The sequence below is a fragment of the Chiloscyllium plagiosum genome, unplaced genomic scaffold (genome assembly GCF_037043375.1).
Source record: "Chiloscyllium plagiosum isolate Xiang-an unplaced genomic scaffold, Cpla_swu_hap1 HiC_scaffold_26, whole genome shotgun sequence".
Classification (NCBI taxonomy): Eukaryota; Metazoa; Chordata; class Chondrichthyes; order Orectolobiformes; family Hemiscylliidae; genus Chiloscyllium; species Chiloscyllium plagiosum.
This window is the reverse complement of record NW_028270164.1, coordinates 41995736-42020331: the sequence shown is the minus strand read 5'-3', so window position 1 is coordinate 42020331 and position 24596 is coordinate 41995736. Positions and strand designations below refer to the sequence as shown.

The window sequence follows — 24596 nt, the reverse complement described above, 5'->3', positions numbered from 1 at the left end:
GTGAGTATGCTTGTTAATGAGGTACATGTTTTAAATGCAAGAATGCTTAGTTGAAGTATTCACTTCTTGCCCAAATGAGTTGGGGTAAACCTTTCTAAGGAATGGTCCATAAAACTGTCTTTTCCACCAACACAACCCATTGATTTAGCTGTGAAGAGCAACACTATTGTATCAAGCAGCTTTAATAGTGGGAATGAAGCCTGTAGGGCTTTCCCTGCTGATGTGGCTGATGCAGCTGCTGTGGTTCCTTTGCCTGATAACAAGTTTTCCAACTTCTACTGTTCTTCCGGCTTCTGCTGTTCATGTGGTTCTTGTGGCTCCTAAAGCTCTTCCAGTCAATCTGGCTTCTGTTGTTTTAACCATTCTAGAGTTTACAGATTATTTTGAATGAGGTTTGACTGAGACAACAAGTAAGTTGTTTACCTTAATGAAACTTCAAGGGAAGGATCCGAGCAGAGATCAGGTCCTTCCCACACCAGGGAATTGAAAATCTATACACCGGTTTCTCCTGGTTGCTGTTATCAAAGCTGACAATGGGAAAGCCAGAGGGTGGGCCACCTCTTTATTCTGCTTGCATCTAGCATGGAGAATGGAAATTCATTTGCAAATGGAACAAAAACAGGAGAGGTTCGAGGGGCGGAAGTAAAGAAAATGTGAAATACCAGAAAAGCGTGATGTGTTCCAGAAATAGCAGCTGTATCCGAGACTGCACAACTCAAGAAGCAGCTTCTGGGTTCAGTCAGTTGCTTACATTGTATGACTTCAAGAAGAACTGTATGTGGTTGGTAACCAATAAAACCATTTGTTAGAATGTAATCCCAGCTCATGGAACTGACATCCTTGGACCTTTTTGATCTCCCAGCTCCCATTCCTTATCCATTCAAATGTGAATACCTGTACAAGAAAGAATTAAATCAGAACTGAAGCGAATATTCAAAGAAAAGGGAAAAGCAAATTAATAGAACCAAGCTCTTAAACAAGGTGAGGGGAAAAAGCCCAGAACATATGAACTTGGGAGATGAAAAGCAACTGAAAATGAAGGGAGTTGAACATATATATCTCTGATATATTTGATTGTAATGATTCATTCTAAAAATTAACTGACAAATGTTGCCACTAATTCTTGCCTATGCCAAACAAGAATTGTCAATGTATAAAGTTGACATTTCAAGGGCCAATTAGTAGATTTTATAAAATTAGAATTTCTTTACAATTTGAGGGTTAGTTTCAGGATTTTACAGCACTGAAGAAAGACTATTTAGACTGTAGTATTGAGTCATGTCATTTATACACACGGCAGATTGAGGGTTATAAAAGATGTGCGGGTTAAGGTGGATTAGCCTTGATAAATTGCCCCGTAGTGTCCAGGGATGTGCGGGCTAGGTGGATTAGCCCTGGGAAATGCATGGTTACTGGGATAGGGTGGGGGTTTGGGTCTGGTTAGATGCTCACCAAAGGGTGGGTGTAGACTCGATGGGCCACTGTAGGGAATCTATGCTTCTATAAAGATGTTGGTGGGGCTTCTTTAAGGGGCGATCTCCACAGTTTATAGACATGGGGAAGTCTCATGACAGAATGTATTTGCTTGGTCTTAAACGGATTTTTGCTGGATCTATTAAATGGTTGTTTCTCACTTCAGCTTTGAGTGCAAAACTGTGGTCATTATTCGAGTGTATCCATTATCTGAGCTGGGTAGGGGGCACAGCCAATACAAGTGACAGCAGAATTCAACTTCAGTTCCTGAATCTCACTTGTATGCTCCTATCAGTGAATGTCTGGGGCACTCGTGGTCAGGAACCGGTAAGGTCATCATGCAAGAACCATAATGGAGGAAAAAAAAGATAAAATATCTATAAAGCCTAACATACCTTTTGAGTACGATGAATTTTAGTGGCAATTCTTTGAGAATACTTTAATAATAGTTCCATTGAAAATATATTAAAACTGACACGGGTTACATAGGCAAAAAGTCAAAATATTCAGGACATATTTCCTTCCAGCAGTGGATTCGAGGAAAAATTAACCACACCATGAAGAATTTTCTAACTGAAGAATAAAAGACAGACCATTAACTAAATATGCATCAGTCGTGGCTTAGTTGGTAGCACAGTAAACTCACAAGCTTCTGGGTGCAGAGTTATGGAGATCAACATTTGGCCCAAAATTGCGTGCAAATCTCGACTTCTAATCTGGTTAGTTTGATGAACCAAACCTCATTTTGTACCTGTTTCTTTTTTTATTCACTCAATGGGACATGGGCATTGCTGGCTGGGCCAGCATTTATTGCCCATCAGTATAACCTTATGTGATCCACTGAAATTATAAAAATAACTTTATTGCAAATGTACTAAAATATCACAGCAACTAGTGAAACAAAACCACGTTCATCAACATTAGGTAGTTACATTAACCCATGTAGAGATAATTGGGCCTTACTGAATCTATAGTAGCAAGCAATGGTTCGCGTAAACTGTGTGGGCGCACTGTATTCCAGGACATGCTGCATATTGATCAAATGGCAGAGCACAACCAGTGCTTCCTTTAAGATGCATGTAGGACTGTGTGGCAATCCTAAAGGACCTCACAGTGCATGCAGGCCATGCACAATGAAGAGGCAACATTGAGGCCAGAATGTTCAACAATGTTCCTCAGCCACAACAAACATTACAGATGGTTCTGGTCATCCCAAAAGGCCAACTCAACTTTAGCTGGTTAGTTCCCTCATTTTCTGTTCTGAACAGTGATTGAGTTTTACTCAAAGTACAGGTTTTGGAAAAGTTGGCAAACATGTCCTTCAGTTGACAGATCTTCATTGAAAGTGTTCCATGGTGAGTCAGGTGATTTTAGTTGCCACCTTCCCAGTTACTGATTATGAGTGAATTAGCCAGCAGTGAACATTGAAAAGCATATTCAATGCTCATTGAATATGTCTGATGGAATTTTTCAGAAGGTCTTGCAATCATAGCCAGCACTCCTACCTGATAGAGGCAAGAAATCTAATTGCCAATGTAATATGCTGCTTGTCAGTCTTGTCTTGACGTTTTCTGTATCAGTGGGAAAGATATGGTCCATTATCTCAATTTAGAATCATAGAGTCATACAGCACAGAAACAGACCCTTCATTCCAACCAATCCAGCTGATCAAAATCCCATACTAAACTAGTCCCGCCTGCCTGCACTTGGCCCATATCACTCCAAACATTTTCTATTCACGTATTTATCTCAATGTCTTTTAAAAGTTGTAACTGTACCCACATCCACCACTTCTTTTGGAAGTTCATTCCACAAACGAACACTCTCTGTGTAAATAAATTGCCTTATGTCTTTTTAAAGTCTTTCACCTCGGACCTTAAAAATATGACCCCTAGTCTTGAAATCCCCCACCCTAGGGAAAAGACACCTGCCATTCACATTATCTATACTCTTCATTATTTTACAAACCTCTATAAGGTCACCTCTCAACCTCCTATGCTCCAGTGAAAGAAGTCCCAGCCTATCCAGCCTCTCCTTGCAACTCAAACCCTCCATTCCCAGCAACATGCTTGTAAATCTCTTCTGAACTCTGTTCAGCTTAATGATATCCTTTCTATAACAGGGTGACCAGTACTGGACATAGTACTCCAGAGGAAGCCTCACCAACATCCTGTACAACCTCAACATGATGTCCCAACTCAAAGGTCTGAGCAATGAAGGCACACATGCTAAACACCATCTTAACCACCTTATCTATATGTGGTGCAAACTTCAAAGAATTATGTACCTGAAGCCATAGGTCTTTCTGCTCTACAACATGCCCAAGGCCCTCCTTTTCATTGCATAAATCTTGTCTTCATTTATTTTATCAAAATGTAATGTCTCACATCTATCCAAATTAAACTCCATTCACCACTCTTTAGCCCATTGACTCCAACGAGTGATAATAGGCTTGAAATGGCCTAAACTCGAAGGGCTAACTGCTGCTCACTCCAAATGGGATTATATTGAAGTGGTTATGTGTTCTTCTGGCCTCAGGAAAAGTAACTACCTCCACTTCGCTTTCCCACATTTCTCCCCTTCCAGAGTAGCTATTGTGGACAACTGAGTGACCACAACATTCATGATTAGACAAACATTCATGATTACCCTCACTGTGTCCTGCTAGTATTTGAAGTGAGGTTGAGGATATCAGGATGCTGGACAGAAATCATCTTTTTTTATTTGCTAGAATTAATTTGGAAAATTGACTTGAAATCATCTCTGTCAGAAGATGTAATAGAAAAGAGGATGTCAATAAATACAAAAAGTGACCAAAATATCAAGTTTAAATGTCACTGCTATTTTAGTAGTTTATGCAAGGCAGTTTGTTGTCTACAATTCATGACTCCTTGATGCACCTTTTTCTTTGTCTCATTAATATTGCCTGTGATCTTTTGCCATTAACCCTTTAGTTTGTAAACTTGAGGTCACCAAAACTCTGTTGCTCATGTCTTACCTCAAAGAAGTCCCATTCCTTTGTCATCCGTGTGCTCACTATCCTACAGCCAAGCAACATCTTAATTTTAAAATCTTCATTCTTTCTTCAAATCACTCTATGGCTTTGACTTTCCCTCTCATCATAATCTCTAGTTACCAACTAACTGTGAGTTGCCTTGGGATGTTTCATTACTTTAAATCTGTAGAAATATGAACACAAAATGCTGAAATTAGTTAGGAGGTCTGGTAGCATCTGTGGAGAGGAATGTGTCAAGTTGAATTTGACTCTTTAGGACTGAAGGAAGTTAAAATGTGAAATATTTGAAGGTGTGTTTGGTGTGCCATAATACTGGAATGGCAGAGGATGATTTATTGAATATGAAGGCTGCTGCAGTTGAATGTCTGGAGAAAAGAACCCTGATGTGGTTCTGGGAGAGAGTGGAAGGGGTGGGAGCAGAATTGCGGGTTAGGGCTGGGACAAGGTTGAGAGCTCTCTCAACTACGCTGATTGGGGGAAGTACTCAGGTGAGGAGAAAAGGAAGGTGCATGAAAAGCACTGTTGTAGAAGGCTGCACCATCAGAACTAATGCAATGGAGATGGAGAAACTGGGAGAGCTGAAGGGAGTCCTTACAAGAGGCAGCCTGTGAGGAACTAATATATAACTATATATATAAAAGAAAAAGTTTAATATAAGGAAAAAGTAAATATAAATTGTCAATCTTTCTTGCCTTCCACCTTATTATTGACTTTCTGTTGCTACATCCAAACCTTTCTCTACTTTAATTAAACTTCATTGATGTGAAATAGAATTTTCTCTCTCCATGGTTGCTCCTGGAGCTGATGTGTACTTCCAGGATTTCCTGTTTTTATATCCAAGTCCTTGATTCAATCATTTCCAGCTACCTTGTTATCCTTCCAGTTATTATGATACATTTACAGATTAGAGTGGGAGCTGCAACTAATTACAGTTAGTATACTGGAGGTTTTGATATTGATGTGCTGCAATAGTATATTTCTGCTGAGCCCAAGAAAATCCTTTGTCATTGGCCATTAATAATTAATAATGATGATGATGATAATAATAATAATGGGCTCATTGCCTGATTTACTGACTCAAGCCTGGCTTCATGTTCTGAATTCAGGTCTGAATGTGTTTCCATGATTCTATTCTACCTTTCCATCCCTTTACCTGACCTCCTAGCACCCGGTTCCCAACAAGCTTGGGCACACAAGATGGATCGCCAAAGCCAGTGAAAAGCCTGCAGTTCCTACCGAAATGATCTGTGCAGTTTGTATTTGAGACCTGCACTCTGAGCAGAAGAGCAGCTGTGTACATTGGGAAAATGGAAATCAGAGTCAGAAGAAGTTCAGAGCAGTGTGCAGCTGATGTGTTTGTTTTATTTCCTTTCGAGAAGCATTGGATGGAAATCTTCTGTTTTGTTTACATAGAGGCCTGTTACAATAATCCAGCTTTCATACACAAATCTGTGATTGTGGATTAACTGGAACCGTGTTATTTATAATTTTGGCTCTCAATGTAGCTGCTCTGTGGCCACAATGACTTATTGTTTTGTAAGTGATGCATGTGGCTGCATTTTAGTTCAACCAATTACTTGTGATAATGTTCAACTAATCACATGGCCATCCTGACCGTTTCTGACCCGTTACTTAACTGACTGTGGCCATACCTTTTTAATGGGTCTGGATTGGAGTATTGTCATCCAATTTGGTGCTAACAGCTTCCTTGTCTATTAAAGCTTCATTACTAGCATATCTAGGTCAATGTGGTAGGCTCAGGGCATAATGGAGATGTCAGGGACTGTCTTCCCTCAACCCTGGACTCAGCATTGCAGATGGACCACCATTGGGCCACACATGCCTTCCAGAGGAGCTATCATGGCTAGGCAGCTACGACAGTGTAAGAAGCTTAATTCAGTCAATTTTCATTTATTCCTTGCTATTTTCATGTGTGGGTTGAAAGTTCCCACCAGAATGTATTTGCTCATCACTGAGTGCTGGAGGGTCTCCCTGTATCTCCCTGAGATTTAGAGCCCATACTCCATTGTTCATTGACTGGAGTATTGAAGGTTGAGGCATTGCCGTATAGGATCAGCATCTGGAACTAGCCCCTATTTCCAGCAAGTCCAGACCTGTTATAATAACACTTCTTCCAAGAATGGGGGACCAACTGGATGCATTGCAACTATTGACACATCTCATAACAATATCACAGTATTGTAAAGATTAGCAGAATGGGACAGAAAGGGATAAAAAATGTACAGCAGTGAGTAATGTTATTAGAGGAAGTGGAAGTGTAAAAATAAATTAAATGCTCTTGATTTCAATGTACAAACTATCAGCAAAAAGATAGATGAATTAATGACAAAAATGGGAAGTAAATGATTTGGATCTAATCATCATTACAGAGAGATGATTATAAGCTGATCAAGGGTGGGAAATATGTATTTCATTATGGCATAATATTACAGGGATAGAAACAATGTCTAGATAGTAAAGACTTACATAAAGGCTTTCATGAGAAAGGATCTGGCCTTAAACGATCCTGAAGTAGAATTAGTATGGATGGAAATGAGAAGTAGCATGAATCAATAAACACTAATAAGAATAGTTTATATGGCCCTGACCATAGTCATAATATAGAATACAGCATTAAAAATAAACTGTCAGGGTGTGTAACAAAGGCAGAATGACAATTATGTGGAATTTTAATCTTTGTATAGACAAGGACCATCAAATTACCAACAGTGCTCTTGTGGAAGAATTTGTAGAATGCTCTCATCACAGTTCATTGGAGCGATACATTGTGGAACTGAATAGATATAAAGCTACCTTAGATTTATGAATGTGTAATGAAGCAGATTTAATATCGTAATAAAAGATCATTTCATGAAAAGTGATCATAATATTACTGAATTTCATGTTAAGTTTGAAAATATTGTACTCCAAATGCAAGTAACAATCTTCAACTAATATTCTAAAATGTATGACTGGAAATTAGTGGTGGGAAGACGCAAATCAAAAGTTGTACCATTGAAAAACTAAACTTCAGCAATAAAAATACTCAGGATGTTAAGGATAGTATTAAATTAAAAGAAGGCACTTACAATGTTGAAAAAAGTAACAAATCTGAGGATTAGGCATGTTTGAATAAACCTGAAAATAACTACCAAAATCTTGATAAGGAGGAAAGAAAGTGGCATATGACTATAATATGATTAGCTTATAAATAGAAAGATATCCAGGGATATAAAAACAAATTGTAAAATCTTTTATGGGCATATAAAAATGAAGTGAGTAAACATTGATCACTTCGTAGCAGAGACAAGAGAAATTATCATGGGGAATGAGAAAATGGCAGAGGCATTGAACAAATCTTTAGTGTCTGTTTACAGCAGAAGATATAAGTTTCATGATAGAAAAGGACAAGGAACCATAGGGCTGAAATGACCAAGTAAGTCAAAGAAATGTATACCAATAGAGAAAAAGTACTGAAGAAATTTGAGAAAATAACTCTGACAAATAATTCTAACTCCCCAGGGTTCTAAAAGAGATGATTTCAGAGATAGTAAATATACTACTTATGACTTTCCAAAATGCTCGAGATGCAGGAATTGTCTGATCACATTGGAAGTTGGCTGATGTTGCACTACTTTTCAAGAAAGGAGGGAAAAGGAAAGAGGGAGACTAGGCTAGTTAATCCAACATCAGTTGGGAAAATGTTGGCATCTACTATTAAGGGAGTCTTAAAAATTATACAATGGTTAGAACAAGTCAACTCACTTTTATCAAACGGAAATCCTATTTGACACATTTAGGGTGGCACAGTGGCTCAGTGGTTAGCACTGCTGCCTCACAGAGCCAGGGTCCCAGGTTCGATTCCAACCTCAGGTGACTGTCTGTGTGGAGTTTGTACATTCTCTGTGTCTGTGTGGGTTTCGTCTGGGTTTCTTCTTGAGTCCAAAGAAATATAAATTTGGGTGGATTGGCCATGGAGGGGGATGGGTCTTGATGGGATACTCTTCAGTGAGTTGGTATGGGCTGAATGGTCTGTTTCAATACTGTACGGGTTCTACTGGAGTTTTTTTTTTAGGATGTAACCTATAAAGTAGATAAGGGGAAACTAGTAAACTTAGTTTACCAGATTTTCAAAGGTGTTCAATAATGTGCCATACAAAAGATGAATGGATATTATAAGGGCCTATGACATTGGGGCAATGTATGAGTAGGAATAGTGGACTGATTAAATAACATGTAGCGAAGAGTGGACATAACCAAGGTATTTTCAAGGGGAAGGCAGTGAATAATGGAGTGTCCCAATAGGCCAGTGCTGGGGCCTCAGCTATTTACAGACTACATTAATGACATAAATAAAGAGACAGAGTAATGTATCTAACATTTCTGTTACTTCAAAGCTAGATAGAATGGTAAGCTGTGGTGAGTATGCAAAGAGGCAATGAGATAAAAATTGGTAATCATAGAATCCCGAAAGAGTGAAAGTGGGCCAACCCTCCGAAAAGCTTCCCACCCAGACCCACCCCCACTACCCTATAACTCTGCATTTCCCAAGGATAAACTACACTGGGTAGTTTAGCATGGCCAATCCACCTCTTTGGACTGTGGGAGGAAATCCATAGGGAGAATGTGCAAACTCCACACTGACAGTCACCTGGTGGAATTGAACCTGGGTCCCTGGTGCTGTGAGGCAGCAGTGCTAACCACTGAGCCACTGTGCCACCCAAGATGGCAGGTGGATTCTAAAGCAGACAAGTGTGAGGTTTTTCACTTTGGTCATAAGAAAAGTAAAGCAGAATTTTTTAAAAGAGATATGAATTTTATAAATACTGATGTTCAAAGAGACTTGAATGTGCTCCTGGAAGGTACAGAATGTTAGCATGCAGTTACAACAAACAATCAGGAAGGTGTAAATAGCCTTTTATTGCAAGGGGATTAGAGTACATGATAAAGACATCTTGCTGCAGTTGAACAGGGTTTTGGTGGAATTACATCTGGAATGTGATGTCTAGTTTTGATCTCTACATTTATGAAAATCTATCCTTCTATTGAAGGCAGCACAGTGAATGTTCACAAAATTATTCCCTGATTGAGGGGAAGTTGGCCTTTGATGTGAGGCTGAGAAAACTGTTCTTTGTTCTTTAAGTTTAGAGCACGCAGTCTCAATAAAATGTACAAAGTTTGGAAGGAGTTTGATAGGGCAGTTGCTGAGAGATAATTTTCACTCATCAGGGAGTCTAAAACACAAGCAGAGATTCAGGATTCGAGGTCTAATATTTAGGACTGTGATGAGGATAGCTAAAGGGATTGTGAATCTTTGAAATTCTCCACACCAGAAGGTTATGGATTCTCCATCATTAAATACATTTAAGGCTGGGATAAACAGACGATTGGTCTTTCTTTGGATTAAGGGATATGAGAATTAAAGTTGAAACCGAAGATTGACTGTGATCCTGTTGAATGGTGGAAAAGACTTGATGGACCTATTGCTATTCTTTGTGTTCTTGATGACTTCTCGAGGTCTCTTCACCATCTGTCCTTGGCAGGAGGCTGGTGGATATGAGGGGCCTGGATAGGGTAAATAGACAAGGTCTTTTCCCTGTGGTAGGGGAGTCCAGAATTAGAGGGCATAGGTTTAGAGAGAGAGGGGAAAGATATAAAAAGGACCTAAGGGGCAACATTTTCATGCAGAGCATGGTACTTGTATGGAATGAGCTGCCAGAGGAAGTAGTGGAGGCTGGTACAATTACAGCATATAAAAGGCATCTGGATGGGTATATGAATAGGAATGGTTTGAAGAATATGGGCCAAGTGCTGGCAAATGGGACTAGATTAGGTTAGGATATCTGGTCAGCATGGAGGAGTTGGACCGAAGGATCTGTTTCCGTGCTGTACATCTCTATGACTCTCTAACTGGATAAGTGAAGCTACAGGGTGAAAGTGAGGACTGCAGATGCTGGAGATTAGAGTCAAGATTAGAGTGGTGCTGGAAATGCACACCAGGTCAGGCAGCATCTGAGGAGCAGGAAAATTGACGTTTCGGCAGGAGACCTTCATCAGGAATCTTGGTGTAGAACTCCTGATGAAGGGCTCCTGCCTGAAATGGCGATTTTCCTGCTCCTCAGATGCTACCTGACTTTTCCAGCACCACTTTAATCTAAGTGAAACTACAGTCCGATAACATCCAACACAGGGCAATCCATTTTCATCATGCTCCTTTCACTGAAACTTGATAAAAAGCTGTCGATCAATGACATACAGTGGCTGTAGTAGAATGACAAGATCAGTCACCTTCTGGGAAACCATCACAGCTGAATTCCCTCCTATGTCATATACCACTTGGTCTTGCCATTCAGATTTCCAAGGTAGATGCACATTCTGCAATTCCCACTGTGTGAGAATGTTTCACAGTTGGGCCCACCATCACTTTACTGGGTGAAATGGCAGTTTGCAATAATCCTGGCCTTTTCACACCCTAAAAACAAACACAAGAGCAAAGCTCATCTCATTTTAAAGTGGAAATGATAACTGGTGGTAATTACTTTCTCCAAAGGCAGTGTAAAGTTGGTACAAACCTGTGGCCACAGCTTTGCATCAGCTGTGTTGTTGGATCGGTTTTGACGATAAAAACCACATTGAGGTTGTGCCTGCAGTTGGTGCTCAGTTTAGAATTACAGCTAGAAACCAAACTTCAGTGAGGATTGCCTGTTTAGAGAAAGACCCTCACATTGCTTTGTTAATTTGGAGATAAATGATTTCTTGTGATAAATGCTGATAAATAAATATTGATGAACAGCAAGACTTTGAAAAAGTCCACTCAGGCTACTGTATATCTGAATATGATCGTGTGAATAAGGTATCTAGCTTGATGAGTCTGTGATTAACCAAAAGGCATTCTTTCCATTTGCAATGAGGTAATGCAATAGTGGGCTAGTGATAACAAGCCTTCAAAATGCAAACATCATCCCTGTTGCAGATGAACATGCACTGACAAAAAGCACTCTCTTTGAGTTGAATTTAATAGCAGAAACACTTTCTTTGATCTTGTACAAAAGATTGGTCTTCTGAAAAATTAAATATACCATTACGGCATCAACCTAATAACCAAAGTGTCATTGCTTTGCTCAGTCAAAGCTATTAATGGTTTTGATGCTGTATTCTCTATCAAACTTTCAAAGTGAACCCTGTGCTCTCTTCTGTTGAACTATCGGTGAATCTATGGCCTATTTTACCTGGTTTGCCAATTGGTAAAAGGAAGTTGGCAATAAAACAAGACTTGACCCTCTCTCCATGAGACTGATCTCAATGTCATTAACTGTTTTCTTCCAGTTGCCAGATACTAGACAGCAATGGTATTTCTCTGATGAGATAAAGTATCACAGGAGCACTCCCTCAAGTGTACCTTTTGGCTGTAAGTGCGAGTATCTATTAGGAACACAAGCCAGTCAACAGTTCTGCATTTCAAGACATTAAATGTCATAAATTTCATCTCCCGTTTCTCCTTCCAGCTGCTGTTGTTCTGATAACTGCTCAGTAAATAAGCCCAGTGGCGGAATTGAAAATGTTTCATGGTTTTAGATATAGTCACCCTTATAAATATGAACTGCTGTTGACTTTGGCCCTTGTTGATTTTTTTCCCCACACCTATTCCCCAAATATTTTTCAGAGATGGAGTCATTTACAAATTGAATATGAGGCACCAGTGTCTGTAGGAACACAGCAGATTTGGAGCACCCAGGGATGTAGAAGATCTCAGAGTGATTCCCAGAATCTTCCAGAAGAGGAGTTTGGAGTTAAGATCAGGCCGAAGACAAAGGGCAGTAAAACATTAGTCAGTTTTTCCTCTAAAGTTTAGGGTATTTCTTGGTGACAGTTGCACTGTGGGGATTGATTACTGTTTAATTTCAGCACTTAGAGTTGAGGCTATTTGGTTTGGTTTGGGTGCAAATTGCATTATGCGGAGGGTGGTAAATGGTGCGACAATTGGGATAGTGTAGAGAAGTCCTGCCTCTCATTCTTTTAAATTCTGTGGGTCTATGTTTTGCTGGAATGATTGCCAATCATCCCCTCTCAGAGCTGTTTTCGATCGAGTTACCCTGGGGTTTTCACCTTTGCTAGGCTGCCCTTAGTTAAATATACTGTGGAATCTAGTGGATGCAAAATAGTTCTGTAGCATTTTTTAAAATGTTTATTAAAATAACTGCCTAAGTGGTTTGAACAGCTTACATTCTTTCGAAAGTGTTCATTTGGAATACCAAAGTCCATTTGATGGTTGGAGATAGGGCCAAGACTGGCTTCAGGCACTCGGTCATTACTGGCAGGAGAATGTGATAACTTAAAGGAGAAAGTCTCAAGATCATTTACAAACAACACAACTGAAGCATAAATTCACCGTTAGAAACTGTCCTGATGAAAGGAAGTTCCACTCAAAGGCACAGCCCTGTCTAATGGGAAACCACATCAGGACTCAACAATAAAAAAGATGAAAGGTTTGTTGTTACTTAGAGCATGTCCAAGTAGCAGCTGTAACTATTTTAGTTCTTTATAAATTAATCCAAAATGCATTTGCTCAGAGTTCCTCATTACAACCTAACTTTGACTTGAAGTAATGGAAGAGCTGGGGCTGGAGCTTCTGTTTCTCATTGACAGCAAATGCTGTTCATTTCTTGCACCTGCTTAAAATCAATGGCAGCATATAAAACATCTAAGTAGATATTTATGTAAAGGAGAACTTTGTCACTCCTGAGTTCTATTGTGCCCATACCTTTTTTTCAGTGCAAAGCTGTGGCTGAGTCAGATTTTTCTCATTTGCTGCTCAAATGTTTTTCTGTGTTTTTTTTGCCTTTCTGTCTCCCTGTACCAAATGCCATAATCCTGATGAATAGCTAACAAGTCTCTTTCAGTTGAAGGGCTGTTGCCCGACACATCGATTCTCCTCCTTGGATGCAGTCTGACCTGCTGTGCTTTTCCAGCACCACACTCTCAACACTGATCTCCAGCATCTGCAGACTTCACTTTCTCCAAGTCTCTGTCGGTGCTGCATAGACTTTTCTTGATGGCTTGTCTTTACATCACTTCACAAAGAGATGTGACTGGAGATCTGGTGGTATGATGGCTCAGTGGTTAGCGTTGGTTAGTACAGGGGAACCCAGGTTTAATTCCAGTCTGTGTGGAGTTTGCGCATTCTCCCCATGGCTGTTTGGATTTCTTCTGGGTGTTCTGGTTTTCTCCCATAGTCCAAAGATGTACAGGTTAGATGGATTGGTCATGCTAAATTGCCCATTATGTCCAGGGATGTGTAGGTTAGGTGGGTTAGCCATGGATTAATATGCAGGGTTATCGGGGTAGGTGTGAGTAGGATGCCCTTCAGGGGGTTGGTGTGGGCTGAGTGGTCTGCTTCCACACTGTAGTGGTTCAGTGACTCTTATGCATTTCTTCCAATACCTATTCACTATGTCAACCATTGTGGAAGCAAATCCAATCTTTTCATTAGCACATTTCACTTAAGATACTCTTTGAAAAGCAAATTCGGCCATCGGACAGTTATGGCATTTTTCCAAAAACTCTCATACGTTTTCGTTTTGCATAGTTGTCCTAATATAGAATGTGTTAAAATACCTTTTAAGAGGAAGAAGATGGCACTGAGGGAGAAATACAAAATATTGGGGTTGGGAGTAACTGAAAGTATAATCGATGACAGACATTTCTAAAGAGGCAAGACCCAATCTAAACCACATACCATCCCGATTTGAAATCTATATTTCTAGTTCACTCTCTGTCACTGGGCTAAAGTCCTGGAACTTCCTTCTTAACAACACCTGTACCTGTACCATAAGGACTACGATGGTTCAAGAAGGCACCTCACCACCAGCTTCTCAAGGATAATTAGACGTGGGCCAATAAATACAGGACTAGACAGTGATACACACAGTCTGTCAAAGAAGTGGACAGGAGCCAGGTAAAGAGGTTTAGGAAGTGAAGCAGGACACAATAACCTCTAAAATGGTCAGATCAACAGCCATTTGGTTGGACAGAATGTGAGAATTGCTAAAATTGGTCAGGCGCACAGTGTGGGTACACTTGCATATATTAAAAGCAGTATTTATTATACATAAGGCTCTGACATTTGCAGACAGAAAGAACACGTACATTTCAAAACAGTAACCTCGGTGACTGCTAGTCACTGGTTTCTTTCTCAAGTCCCTGAGCAATCAGGATCTTGCTACCCGGTTTAAAATTGAACAAAACCTGACTTCACGCACCACCCTTGAACCCCACCCCTCCCAACACAACAAGGACAGAATCCCCCCGGTCCTCACTTACCACCCCACCAACCTCCACATACAACGCATCATCCTGCGCCATTTCCGCCACCTCCAAACGGACCCCACCACCAGAGACATATTTCCCTCCCCACCCCTATCAGTGTTCCAAAAAGACCATTCCCTCCACGACTCCCTCGTCAGGTCCACACCACCCCCCCACCAGCCCACACCCCACTCCTGGCACCTTTCCCTGCCACTGCAGGAAGTGCAAAACCTGTGCCCACACCACTCCCCTCACCTCCGTCCAAGGCTTCAAGGGATCCTTCCACATCCATCAGAAATTTACTTGCATCTCTATCAATGTCATCTACTGCATCCGTTGCACCCGGTGTGGTCTCCTCTACATCAGGGAGACAGGACGCCTTCTTGCGGATCGTTTCAGAGAACATCTCTGGGACGCCTGCACCAACCAACCCCACTGCCCCGTGGCTGAACACTTCAACTCCCCCTTCCACTCCATCAAGGACATGCAGGTCCAGGGCCGCCTCCACCGCCAAACCATTACCACCCAACACCTGGAAGAGGAATGCCTTATATTCCGCCTGGACCCTGCAATCACACGGGATAAATGTGGATTTCAACAGCTTCCTCCTTTCCCCTCCCCCCACATTATGCCAGTCCCAAGCCGCCAAATCAGCACCGCCCTCTGGACATGTCCATCACCCCTCCCTCTGACCTATCACTTTTTCCCTCACCTTCATCCACCTATCGCTTTCTCAGCTACCTTTCCCTAAACCCCACCCCCTCCCATTTATCTCTCAGCCCCGACCACAAGCCTCATTCCTGATGAGTTTATACCCAAAGCGTCAATTCTCCTGCTCCTCAGATACTGCCTGACCTGCTGTGCTTTTCTAGCACTATACTCTCGACTCTGACAGTTAACTGCGAATCATTATGAATTATTGCATTATCCATAGCAACACTTGTAACAATCAATACTCTGCTTTCTTGCAGTACAAGTGTTGGTTTTCCCTTGAATTTGGCATTCTTGCAAATTGTTCGGCAGGCAGAATGGACTTCAATGTTAAGCCCTACAGAACATTCTGCAAACTAAAACTGCTCTATAAGTGCAAATTATTGATGATGATGTACAAAATTACTTGCGTCATTTGATAGCACAGCGCACTGTTGTATCAAATCACTCAATGTAACACTCTCTTGCTATTAGAACATAGACAAGTACAGCACAGAACAGGCCCTTTGGCCCACGATGTTGTGCCGAGGTTAAACCTAATGTAAAATATAGTAACTTAACCTATGCACCCCTCAACTCACTGCTGTCCATGTGCATGTCCAGCAGTTGCTTAAATGTCCCTAATGACTCTGCTTCCACCACCACAGCTGGCAGCGCAGTCCATGCATTCACAACTCTCTACGTAAAGAACCTACCTCTGACATCTCCTTTATACCTTCCTCCTAATATCTTCAAACTATGACTCCTCGTACCAGTCAATCCTGCCCTGGGGAAAGGTCTCTGGCTATTGACTCTATCAATTCCTCGTATCTTGTATACCTCGATCAGGTCTTCTCTCTTCCTCCTTCTCTCCAAAGAGAAAAGTCCAAGATTATTCAACCTTTCTTCATAAGGCAAGTCCTCCAGTCCAGGCAGCATCCTGGTAAACCTTCTTTGCACCCTCTCCAAAGCCTCTGTATCTTTCCTATAGTAGGGCGAACAGAACTGGACACAATATTCCAGTGCAGTCTCACCTGGGATTTGTAGAGCTGTAGCAAATCTTCGCGGCTCTTAAACTCGATCCCCCTGTTAATGAAAGCCAAAACACCATAAGCTTTCTTAACAATCATATCCACTTAGGTGGCAACTTTGAGGGATCTATGTACTTGCACACCCAGATCCCTCTGTTCCTCCACTCTGCCAAGAATCCTGTCTTTAATCCCATATTCAGCATTCGAGTTCGACCTTTCAAAATGCATCACTTCACATTTATCCAGGTTGAACTCCATCTGCCGTTTCTCAGCCCAGCTCTGCATCCTGTCTATGTCATGCTGCAGCTTGCAGTAGCCCTCTATACTAGCGACAACACCTCCAACCTTTGTGATATCTGCAAATTTACTAACCCACCCCTCAACCTCCTCATCCAAGTCATTTATAAAAACTACAAAGAGCGGAGGCCCAAGAACAGAGCTCTGAGGGATCCCAGTCAACACTGACCTCCAGGCAGAATACTTTCCATCTACAACTACTCTCTGCCTTCTGTCAGACAGCCAATTCTGAATCCAGATAGCTAAATCTCCCTGTATCCCATACTTCCTGACTTTATGAATGAGCCTACCATGGGGAACCTTATCAAATGCCTTGCTGAAGTATTCCCAATCTTCTTGTAATTTAAGAACCTTATGGTTGATTTTGCCTTGATCCTATTGTTAGTGTCATATTACTAATGGACCTGGATTTAGAAACGAGCAAGTGAAAATCCTTGTTGTTACCTGTTCATAAACAAGAACAAATATTGGGATCTGAGAAGTAGCTCAGAATCAGGACATAAAGAGTCAGGCTCCATTCAGGGGTGTATTTGAGCTCAGATGTGGTGTTAGAGTTTTGACATCATAGCAATTCACAAGCTGTGCCTACAAGCAAGGGAAGCATGGAACAGAGCCCTGGCTCCCTCCAGTCAGTGACGGAAAATTGATGGAGAGTTCCTCTGAGATGCCTCCCAACAACTGGTTAAAGAGAATTATTGACAGAAGCTTGGGAGCGGATTTCCTTCAGCCTGTTCAATCAGGGTTCAGTGTGTGCCATGTAAAAAATGAATGTGAATCTATTATGTATCAACGTAGTGTCTGGAAGTATTTCATTCAAAACTCTTCTACAGGCTTCCTTACCCCAGTAGATTGTCCAGTTAAGTGTGTTTCTGATGCTAAAGATGTTATACTCCGCAATTTCTAACACCTGCTATTTTATAACAAAAACAGATGTTGCTGGAGAAACTCAGCAGGTCTGGCAGCGTCTTTGGAGAGAAAAGGGAGTTAGCATTTCAGGCCAGAACTCCAGTTCTGAAGAAGGATCATTGGATACGAAACATTATCTCTGCTTTTCTCTCCACAGATGCTGCCAGACCTGCTGAGTTGTCCAACAACAATTTCTGCTTTTGTTTCAGATTTCCAGCATCTGCAGTTTTACATGAGCTGCTAATTTATAGTTAGGTGAAGGAAAACATGACTGATTAGCAAAGCCTGCAGCTATTAGTGGTTCTTTTTCTTGGCAATCCATCACCCATCCACCTCTCTTCAGAAAGAAAGGGAGTAGAGGAAGAAAGAGAAGCCAAAATAGATTTTAAGAGGAGAGAAGCAGCAGAGAAAAAAGAAGAGAGAGGAGAAATAGAGAAAATTTAAATCATCAGAGATGGGCTTACAGTGTACAGTTATTGCTTTTAAATACAACAAATAATTATTGCCTTTAAGAGAAAATTCAGTTTTGTACAATATCTTTCTCCATTCATTTCTCTTGCATGACGTGTTTGATCTGTACAAGCTGTTTGGTTGATGGTTTATAGACAAATTCTTTCCCTCTCCAGCTGTTTGTCGGAAGGGGAAGTGACCACCTATCTCTTTGTCCTGTGGCTAAACCTCTTCCACACCATCAAAGTTCCTGGGCTGCTTTGATTTCTGGATGAGCTCATATCATAAGAATGTAAGCTGCTTCTATTTTGTGCCTGATTGAAGTTTTATAAAATCCATCAGTGGTTCTTCCATTCAAAAATACGATATAAAACCTGGCAGGTCTGCTATGATTAACCCAATTGCACTATAATTGTAATTAATATCTGTTGTTTATTCCCTCCCTTTATCATTCATGTCAATCCCAAATTAATCTGCATTCTCTCACATTGAGGGGTTCATTTTTATTGGTTCATGGGATGTGGGCATCAGCAGAGGGCCAGCATTTGTTGAACACTCCTAGCTGAACTTGTGTTTTTTTTGGATTTGCTATTGTCACATGTACCTAGGAACAGTGAAAAGTTTTGTTTTGCGTGCAGTACAGGCAGATCGTATCATACAAATGGAATAGAACTGAGCGAAGAATACAGTGTTACGACTGCAGGGATGGTGCACAAACAGTGAGATCAACATTAAGTTTAAAATTTGAGAGGTCCATTCAGAAGTCTAATAACAGCGGTTCTTGAATCTGTTGGTATGTGTGTTTAAGCAAGCTGTCTTCTTGAACTGTTGCAGTAAATCTGGTGGAAGGACACCCACAGTACTGTGAGGAAGAGAGTCCATGAATTTGACCCGATAACAATAAAGGAAAGCAATATAGTTTCGAGTGAGAATGGTGTGTGGCTTGGAAGGGAACTTGGGGCAGAGGTGTTCCAAAGCATCTACTGCTTTTGGCTTTTAGGTGGTAAAAGTTTCTGATAGAGGGTTTGGAAAGTGCTGTTGAAGGGGCTTTCTGATCGGTTGCAGATGGTACATACTCCTGTCACTATGCACTGGTGGAGTAAGTGAACAATGAATAGGGTACTGACTCAGCAAGCTTGCTTTGTCCTGGATGGTGTCAATATTCCCTGGATGTTGTTGGAGCTGCACTCGTCCAGGCAAGTGGAGAGTATTGGATTACTAATGCTTTGTTGGGGGATATACAGACTTTGGGGAATCAGGAGGGAGTTACTTACCAGAGAATTCCAAGCATCTGACCCTCCCATGTATTTATATGGTCAAGTTCAGTTTCTCATCAATGGTGACACTTCAGGGTGATTCGGCAATATTTTCTTGCACCATTCTCAACCCTCACTTGTGAATCAAACTCTGATATTCTCAGAGTCATTACAAAAGTTAAAATGTTTTTATCAACACATGCAAAGTCCCAAATTTACCTGTCTGATACCATAAAGTAAACTGAAAACATGGACCAGGTTTCTTTACTCAGCAAGAACTATTAGTTATTACAAATACATGGATTCTAACCACAAGTAAACAATTCTGAACTGTCAACATCACACTTTTACTAATTCAAAATTCTTGAGAAGATTTGCAGCTCAGGTTGTGGATGAGGTTATTGACTTGTTCGCTGAGCTGTTAAGTTTGTTTGTAGATGTTTTGTCACTATTCTCGGTAACATCATCAGTGCACCTCAGGTGAAGCATTAACGTTCTGTCCCACTTGCTGTTTATGTGTCCCAGTTTGCTGAAGAGGATGGTATTATTTCTAGTTTTGTTTCTTAGTGGTTGGTATATGGGGTCTGACTCTACATGTTTGTTGATCGAGTTCCGGTTTGAATTCCAAGGACAAGCCAAACAAAGACATGCAAGGGAATTCCTGGAGGCGTGGCACTCAACCTGGAACTCCATTAACAAACACGTAGCGGTGGACCCCATATACCAACCACTAAGAAACTAGAAATGATACCACTCACCTCAGCAAACCGGGACACATAAATAAGAAACAGGACAGAACGCCAGTGCTTCACTGGAGGCTCACTGATGATGTTACCTAGTATGGTGACTAAACGTGTCCAAACAAACTTCCTAGCTTAGCGAGCAAGCCAACAACTCTGACTAATTAAAACTCTCACCCCTTCTAAATCTCCCCCCCAACACTCACACGAACATACACACATACGACATGTTGTTGTTTTAAGTGGAGGGAATAAAAACTACTGGGAAAGCAATACAGTTGGTCTAGTCCTCAGGATTAAATAGAATGTTTCTTTTGTTTTTGTAAAGTTCTCCAGCTCTCTGATCTTTTCCTTCAGATTCTTCCATAGCTTCGTAGGAGGCACAAAGCAACTGACTCAAAAATCATAAAGTTTCTGATCTATTTGTTAAAAGCAATAGGTTGCAGCAACTGGTGTGAGAAAACCATTGGCTTTCTTTAGCTTTGCTATTTTACTGAAGATAGAGAGAATACTATTGTGTCCCCTTCCAGAAGTCTGAGGGCTTCTCCTTGTATCACTTACACTCACATGCCATTTAGCCACCCAGGAACTATTCAGAGAGCTGTGGTCAGGCTGATGACTGTTGGCAACCATGACTGACAACAATTACCCAAACCATTCAGCAACTTCTTACAGGCCGAATCTCACTTTTGACCCATGCTCTGGTGCCATTTCGATTTATTTACACTCCCTCTCCCCCCCCCCCCCCTCCCCCGCCCGTTGCTTGCAAAACAACAGTGTAAACGAGACTTACACAGAGTTTCTGTCAATTGCCTTGTAAAGAATATGGCAATTACTTCCTCAGTCCATTGTTGTGAAACAGTTCTTTCCACAATTCAGTCCAGAATCAAAAATAGAGTAAAATAAATAGGTGTGTTCTTTAGAAATGGTAATACCATTGAATGTCGAGTGAAGATAATTGGTTTCTCTCCTGTTGGAAATGGGCATTGCCTCGCCCATGTGTGGTGCTAATATTACTCGGCATTTAGTCCAAACCTTGCTGCATGTCCAGGTCTTGCTGCATGTGGCCACTGATTACTCCAAGGTCTGAAGTGATGTGAATAAAGTTGGACACTGAGCAATCATCGGTGAGCATGTCCATCTCTGACCCAATGATGGAGGAAACATCATCGGTAAACAGCTGAAGGTGTCTGGACTGTAGACGATGCCCTGAAGAACACAATTTCCTGGGATTGATATGATTGGCTTTCACCAATCACAATTGTCTTCTTTTGGGCTAGTTGTGACAGCAAACTGTGAAGAATTTTCCTGACTCCCACATTTTGCTAATGCTCCTTGTTGCCACATTTGGTCGAATTGTGCCTTAATTTAAGTGATAGTCACGGTCCACTCACTTCTGGAGTTCAATTCCTTTGTTCAAGCTTGGATCAAGTCTGAAGTTAGGTTTGGAGTAGAGTGGTACTGGTGAAACCAAAACTGAGTATCGTTGAACAGGTTTTGTTTTGACTTGATAAGTCATCAACAGCTTTGCTGATGACTGAGAGTAGATTGATGGGCAGTATTTTATTCAGTTCATGTAAATCTCAGATCCAAACGATGGCCTCCTTGTTTGCTTAGTTGATGGTGAATAGTCCATTATTTCAGTCCTCCAGAACAGGTGGTGATTAGCCATGTTGGAGTTCTCCTGCCTTTTGTGAGTACATAACTGGGCAAATTTTGCTGTTGCTGATGGCCCACAGTAACCCATGTATGCTGGATGTGTTCTGAATCCGTTCCCATTTAGCACAATGGTGGTGTGCTATAAGAAAGGCTATCCTCAAAACACATTTTGGATTAGAATTAGGTTTATTGTCACATGTACTCAAGTACAAGAATACAGTTAAAAGTTTACAATGTCACCTCTCATGGCACCATCTTAGGTACAAAATACTTAGTTACAAATCTTAGATACAAAATAGAGAAATAAATAAAACAAAGTTACATTACTTTACAATGATTCATAATATAAGATAGAAAATAAGAAATAAAGTTAAAATAGTAAAGATTACAGTGAGAGGAACAGATTACAGATAAACATTACATTGTAGTAGATCAGCACAGGGAGCTTCGGTACCTGCTCTGACTAGGCTGGCAAGCTGCTGACTGTCTGCACTGTCCCCTAGTCGAACAACCAACCCCAGTCCTTCCATGCCTCCAGCCCACTTCACCCCATATCTCCAGTCCACACCACTCCATGCCTCCAGCCCACTCCACTCCATGCTTTCAGCCCACTCCGCTCCATGCCTCTAGCCCACTCCGCTCCATGCCTCCATAGACATATATCTGCAACAGGTAGATTAATGAGGATGAGATTAAGTAGGTTTATCCCTCTTGTTTGCTCTCTCACTACATACTGCACGCCCTGTTTGGTAGATGTATCCTGAATATAGTTTGGTTCGTAACACTGTTGTTAAGCAACTCTTTGTGATTGGCATTGATGCCCCCCTGCCCAAACATTGATGTGTCCCCTGCCCCTGTCCAGTACATATTGTGCTCTTGCTGCTCAAATGCTTTTTCCAATTGGTCTTCAATATGGAGGAGCACTGAGTCTTTAGATCAGGATGGCTGGGAGATATAAGTAGCATGAGGTTTCCTTGCCCATATTTGATCTGATGCCACGAGACACATTGGGGTCTTGGATCAACATTGAGAACTCCCAGGATGACTCCCTCCCGGATGTATATCACTGTGCCACCATCCTTGTGGGTCTGCCCTGCTGGAGGGACAGGATGTATGCAGAGATAGTGAAAGAGGACGTTGTTTATAAGGTGTGACTTCGTAAGCATAATTATGTCAATCTCTGTTTCCACAATTTTGACACCAGTCCTGGATAATAGTAGGAGAGCTTCTTTGACTAGGAAGGCTGCATCTTTGTTTTTGTCAGGTGTGTAGGTCAGTCCGGGATGGCCAATACAGTTTTATTGCTATTCTGCTTTTCTCTAGTAGTTGGAAACAGCTGGACAATTTCTGGGTGCAGTTATAAAGTTGTAGAGTTATTAGATTAGATTAGATTAGATTAGATTACTTACAGTGTGGAAACAGGCCCTTCGGCCCAACAAGTCCACACCGACCCGCCGAAGCGTAACCCACCCATATCCCTACATTTACCCCTTTACCTAACACTACGGGCAATTTAGCATGGCCAATTCACCTAACCTGCACATCTTTGGACTGTGGGAGGAAACCGGAGCCCCCGGAGGAAACCCACGCAGACACGGGGAGAATGTGCAAACTCCACACAGTCAGTCGCCTGAGTCGGGAATTGAACCCGGGTCTCTGGCGCTGCGAGGCAGCAGTGCTAACCACTGTGCCACCGTGCCGCCCACGACTAGGTTATAGATGACCTAGTCTGATTTGCCTGCATTTAACCCATATCCCTCTGAACCTTTCCTATTTATGTACCTGTCCAAATGTCTTTTAAAAGATGTAATTGTACCTGCATCTACTACTTCCTTTGGCAGCTAATTCCATACACACACCACTATCTGTGTGAAAAACTTGCCCCTCAGGTCCCTTTTAAATCTCTCCCCTCTCACCTTAAACCTGTGCCCTCTAGTTTTGGACCGGAGAAAAGACCTTGGCTATTCACCTTATCCATATCCCTCATGATTTTATAAATCTCTGTAAGGTCACCCCTTAACCTTCAAAATTCCAGGAAAAAAGACCCAGCCTATCCAGCCTCTCTTTATAACTCAACTTTCCAGTCCCGGCAACATCCTTGTAATTTTTTTGTACCCTTTTTAGTTTAACAACTTCCTTCTGATAGCAGAATGACCAGAATTGTGTGCATTATTCTAAAAGTGGCCTCATCAATGTCTTCACTTTCCTCATTCCTGAAGAAGGGCTTATGCCCGAAATGTCGATTTTCCTGTTCCCTGGATGCTGCCTGACCTGCTGCGCTGTTCCAGCAACACATTTTCAGCTTCTACAGTCATAACATGACTTCCCAACTCCTATACTCAATGCACTGACCAATGAAGAGTCGAAAAATGTGTTGCTGGAAAAGCACAGCAGGTCAGGCAGCATCCGAGCAGCAAGAGGATTGATGTTTCGGGCATGAGCTCTTCAGCAGGAATGATGATGAAGGGCTTATGCCTAAAATGTCAACCTTCCTTCTCCCAGGAAGCTGCCTGACCTGCTGTGCTTTTCCAGTGCCACCCTTTGAATCTGACTCTCCAGCATCTGCAGTCTTCACTTTCTCCTGGCACTGACCAATAAAGGCAAGTGAGCTAAATGCCTTCTTCGCCAACCTGTCTACCTTTGACTCCACTTTCAAAGAGCTATGAATCTGCACGACTAGGTCCCTATGTTCAACAACACACCCCAGGTCCCAATCATTAATTGTGCAAGTCCTGCCCTGGTTTGACTTATCTTAAGAGTCAAAAATAGGGAT

The 24596-nt window shown here is 41.5% G+C and overlaps 1 protein-coding gene across 1 annotated transcript in view; it reads left to right on the top strand.

Moving 5' to 3' along the window:
- Positions 1–24596, top strand: part of LOC122563262 (signal peptide, CUB and EGF-like domain-containing protein 3) — a 367101-nt gene that overhangs the window by 53279 nt on the left and 289226 nt on the right. The gene's annotated exons all lie outside the window — the stretch shown is intronic.